We start from the raw sequence: 6,000 nt of genomic DNA on the forward strand, positions 1-6,000 counted from the left end.
CCAAGATCATGATACATTTTCGTCGACCCTGGGTGAACAGAATACCTGGCATGATGTGCCTCACCCATAACCTGTCGTCGCAGTCCCGCAACGTCAGGTACACATAACCTGCCCCTGAATAATAGTACTCCCTCGGATGTAATCTCAAACGGGGTCTGCTCTTTTTCACGGACTGAATCCCTATACTGAATCAGAACAGGATCCTCATACTGACGCCGCTTTATCTCACCCAGAATGGAGGAGTCGGCCACTCCTCGAACAGAAATCCCAGTGTCTCCAGAATCGGCTAAGCGGACTCCCAACCTGGCTAGCTGATGAATATCACGAACCATTTCTTTCCTACCAGACTGTACATCAATCAGACTGCCCATGGACTTGCGGCTAAGCGCATCTGCTACGACATTGGCTTTCCCCGGATGGTAGAGAATGTCAACATCATAATCTTTCAGCAACTCTAACCACCTCCGCTGCCGCAAGTTCAGCTCCTTTTGCCTAAAGATGTACTGAAGGCTCTTATGATCTGTATAAATGTCAACGTGAACCCCATATAAATAATGTCTCCACATCTTCAAAGCATGAATGACCACGGCCAGCTCCAAATCGTGAGTAGGATAATTCTTTTCATGTTCTCTGAGCTGCCGGGAAGCATAAGCTATCACCCTGCCGTGCTGCATCAACACACATCCCAAACCAATACCAGAGGCATCACAATAAATCACATACCCATCTGGACCCTCCGGAAGAGTCAGGACTGGAGCCGTAGTCAACTTCTCTTTCAGCAACTGGAAGTTACGCTCGCAAGCATCTGACCACTGAAACTTAGCTCCATTCTGAGTCAGCCTTGTCAAAAGCGCTGAAATGGAAGCAAACTTCTTCACGAATCTCCGATAATAACCAGCCAATCCCAGAAAGCTACGCACCTCTGTCGGCGTCGTAGGTCTAGGCCAATTCTTTACGGCCTCGATCTTCTGGGTATCCACCCGGACGCCATCAAGCCCAATAATATGTCCCAGAAATGCCACTGAAGATAACCAGAATTCACACTTAGAAAATTTAGCATATAATTCCTGGTGCCGAAGTGTGCCAAGTACCGTCCTCAAATGGTCCGCATGCTCTGTCTCTGACCGAGAATAAACCAGAATATCATCGATAAATACGATCTCAAACATATCCAAGAACGGTCTGAATACCCGATTCATCAGGTCCATAAATACTGTTGGGGCATTTGTCAGCCCAAAAGACATAACTCTGAACTCATAGTGCCCATATCGGGTCCTGAATGTTGTCTTGGGAATATCAGCCTCTCGTACCCGTACCTGATGGTAACCCGATCGCAAGTCTATCTTCGAGAAGTACCTGGCACCCTGCAGCTGATCAAACAAATCATCAATCCTGGGGAGGGGATATTTATTCTTGATGGTTACCTTATTCAACTGCCGATAATCAATGCACATCCGCAGCGAGCCGTCTTTCTTCCTCACAAATAATACCGGAGCTCCCCAGGGTGACGCACTAGGCCGAATGAAACCCTTCTCCAATAAATCTCTCAGCTGCTCTTTCAATTCTTTCAATTCTGCAGGTGCCATTCTGTACGGAGGAATAGAGATAGGCTGAGTGTCTGGCAACAGATCAATAGCAAACTCTATCTCCCGTTCGGGAGGAAGACCTGGAAGCTCATCTGGGAATACATCTACAAATTCATTAACCACTGGGACTGACTGAAGAGTCGGTGCCTCTGCCTCTAAATCATGAACACAGACCAGATGATAAATATACCCCATTCTGATCATTTTCTCAGCCTTGAGGTATGAAATAAACTTACCCCTCGGCGATACTGTATTACCTGCCCACTCTATAAGTAGCTCCCCTGGGAATTGGAATCGGACTATCTTCTTTTGACAATCAACATTAGCATAGCAAGAAGCTAGCCAATCCATACCCATAATCACGTCAAACTCGATCATATCTAACTCCACCAAATCCGCCTTAGTGCAGCGGCCACAGATAATCATTGAACAATCTCTATAAATCTGACTGGCTATAACAGAGTACCCTACTGGTGTAGCTACCTCAAAAGGCTCTATCGGTTCGGATTCTATCCCAATTATATCAGCAACGAGTGGAGATATAAATGATAATGTAGAACCAGGATCAATCAATGCATACACATCACGAGAGAAAACCAGTAATATACCTGTGACGACATTAGGCGAAGCCTCCAGGTCCTGTCTGCTGGCTAAGGCATAAATGCGGTTCGAAGGACCGCTAGAACCTGAAGCACTGCCACGACCTCGACCGCGTCCCGCCGGTGCAGGCATACCTAGCCCCGCAGGGCGTGCAACTGATGGAGCAGATGATCAACCAGCGGCTGACCCCGTCGGCTGAGCCACACTACCAGAACCGCTCGCTAACGGACAATCTCGCATAAGATGGCCCTGACCACCGCATGAAAAACAGGCTCCAGTAAGTCGATAACACTCTCCCGGGTGCGATTTCCCGCAATGGGAACAACGGGGCCTGGGTGGTCTGGACTGGCTGGGACCTCTAGCTATCTGTGACCCTGATGCTCTGGAGCTCTGACCGGCCCCAGACTGTCCTGCACTGTCAAATCTCCTACCGGCTGGCAGTGTACCCCGGCCTGACGGAGGAGGATGTCTGCCTGACTGCTGTTGCTGAGGCTGTCTGCCTCGCGAATCTCCAGAATAACCTGCGAATCTGGCCCTCTTGGGCGGCCTCCTGTCCCGATCTCTGCTAGAATAATCAGCTCTATGTCGGTCCTCCATACCCAGGGCATAAGCCTGTAGTCGGGCAATATCCATGTCTGCCTGCAATGCCACCGCCATACAGCCATCAATCAAATAGCGGTCTAACCCCATCACGTATCTGTGCATCCCATCGGCCATATCTGCTACTATGGCAGGTGCATACCGGGCCAAAGAATCAAACTCCATATTATACTCACGGACGCTCCGACCCCTCTGCTGCCGATGCAAAAATCGGTCAACCCGTGCCCGCCGTAACTCTGGGGGCAAAAAGTGGTGAGTGAAAGCAGTCACGAACTCGTCCCAAGTAGCTGGGGTAGCACCCTCACCCCTGGATAGCTCCCAGGACTCATACCAGTGAGCAGCAACATCCCGTAGTCTATTCGAAGCCAACTCAACAGACTCAGTCTCTGAAGCCCTGACCAAATCAAGTGAGCGCCGCATCCCCCGAATAAAGTCATGGGGGTCCTCATCGGGCTTAGACCCGTAAAAGTCTGGAGGGCCACATAATAGAAACTCTCGAACCCTCAGGCTGTCGCGCCTATCGTCATCATCATCATCTCTCCGCCCGCGTCTGCGAGCCTGTCCCGCTACCAGAGTGGTCAATAACTGCACAGCCTCTCTCAGTGTCCTGTCCTCCGCCCCTGACTGAGGAGCTGGAGGCGCGGGAGCTGAAGCCCCTGGAGCTAATGGTGAAGCTGCTCCAGACTCCTCTGACGATGAAGACGTAGCAGAGTCGGCTGGCCGGGACGTAATATCACGCATCCTCTGAGCAAGGGTCCGAGTACCCTTCTGAGCCCGGCTGGTCTCTCCTACTACGCCCTTTTTCTTCTGGGCGGCCGTTGCCTTTTTCGGAGGTATCACTGAAAGAAAAACAACAACAGATCAAAACAGAATCATCCTAATAGCACAGTTCTATCGCACGATCTAAGATCAGAAGAAAAGACAACATCCTAAATGTCCTGTAGCCTCCTGTTTATAGATGTGGTGCACAACACACCGATAAACAAGACTCTACTAGACACGATCTGTGGACACTCCGAGGACAAACCGCTCTGATACCACTTCTGTCACGACCCAACCCCGTAGGCCGTGACTAGTTCCCGATCTGGGCACCCGAACCCATCTATCAAATATTATCTCGAATTATATCAACTCATTCTAGTATATGGCGGAAGCCGACAAGACTTTATTTCAAATTTAGGTAATTTCCAGAAAACTTCGGCAGAGTTCCTTTGTTTCACGGACTATCCAATATACCCTGCACGCAGAAAATACCAACAAAAGCCACACAGGGCTAACCAAGCAATATATAAACATATGCGGACCGGCCGCCTCGGCGTATGGGATCGCCCAAACGACATGTACATACATCTATACAGAAAGACCCTAACCCACAAACATGTCCACAGACCTCTAAACAGACCGACAGAATCATATGACGGGACAGGGCCCCGCCGTACCCATGAACGAATATATACAAATGCACTAATAAATATATATACCAAAAGTATAAGCTCCGGAAAGAGAGGAGCACTCCCAATAGCAGAAAGGGTGTCCTAAACAGGTGGATCACCAGGCTGTGCGTCTGTACCTGCGGGGATGAAACACAGCCCCCGGAGAAGGGGGTCAGTACGAAATATGTACTGAGTATGCAAAGCAGAAGGTACAGAAATAAATCTGAATAATAATCGAATCAGATATACAGAAAATAATACATATAAAAATGTTTATTTCCAAAGTATAAATTATGCATAGGGCACTGGAAAATGTGGTCGCCCGCCTATCGATGGCGCCACAACACAGCATAACACCAGAAAGTTTCAAATCTCCGAATCCCCGTCACACATCACAACACAGCATAACGCCAAACACAGCATAACGCCAAACATAAGTGGAACCCGGCCCTCGAGCGAGGAGCACGGTGAACCATAAACACAACATAACACCGGAATGTATCAAAAAGCGCACGACAACAGAACCGGCGAACGATGTCATAGTAGGCACGAGCGGAGTAGTGAGGAATCATATGCATAAAATCATTATTATAAATCCGGAGGATAAGTAAAATAGTCATATTCGAAATCGGAATAATAATTATCACTTTTTGATTCAAAGTTGTCGAATTTACATAAAGGGCGTCGCGGGACCCATGGACGAGTATAGACCCGAACTGAGCTCGCCTATGAAAAACATACCCATTATACATCAAGCAAACTCCTATAAAAATTATTGGAGCGATCCGAGCCTCTATGCGAAAAATATGGCATTCAGAGATTACAAAATTCCTTAAAGTGAACATTTTCTATGCGAATTTCGGAAAGCGACTACTTCAAATACATCATGGTTCATATTTCATAAAAACATACATAAGAGTGCCAAAGAATATATATATGGATCATAACATGCTCGGATCTCGAATTTGGAATTCCCTTAAAGCTCTAATCTAGCCTATGTGAAACTAAGGCATGTCAAAAGAAGGAAGGTTGTTTTACATACCTCAAACGCTCTCCAATATGATCCAACTCAAGCTAAGTCCAAACTATGATTCGGGCTGCCCACGATCTAAAAATAAGCCATAAAATGCCAAACATTAGCTAAAGACTCTTTGGGCATTAAATTCCAATTTCGCCCTTAATTCTACAGAAATTTGGGCAGCATTTCCCCTGTAAATAGGATACCCCGAGAATTTAAATCGGCCGTATCAATCAACAACAACAACAACAACCAACCTAACAACATTAATAATCAATCCGAAAGGTAATACAACAATAATAGCTCTCTTTTACACCATTCGACAACTTTCCAATTATTCAATTCTATGGCTTACATTCAAGTCACAATGTCGTTCATACGTTCGATTATTAACCCAAACCCATACTAACAACATTCAAGAACATTCTAACAATTCACATAATATTTCCACCAACCCACAAATTTCTTTCCAAAAGTGGCCGAAAATAGCCCCTAGCCGAGGGCAGTCCACTATGCCCATTTCTCAATTTCAATTCGTGTTTTGTATCGACACTCCACAATATAACGATGTCATTTTCATAAAATATACCATTTACGTCAAACGCACAACTATCCTCAAAATAGCCCACAAATTCTCAACATCAATCTTGAGTTATTAATTGCTCATTTCCAACTAGAATTCATAACGACGACAATTGAAACGTTAAGCGATATTAATGCGATCTTCGACATATTATATGGCCCACATTCGTCCACACTACAC

The sequence above is a fragment of the Lycium barbarum genome, chromosome 10 (genome assembly GCF_019175385.1).
Source record: "Lycium barbarum isolate Lr01 chromosome 10, ASM1917538v2, whole genome shotgun sequence".
Classification (NCBI taxonomy): domain Eukaryota; kingdom Viridiplantae; phylum Streptophyta; class Magnoliopsida; order Solanales; family Solanaceae; genus Lycium; species Lycium barbarum.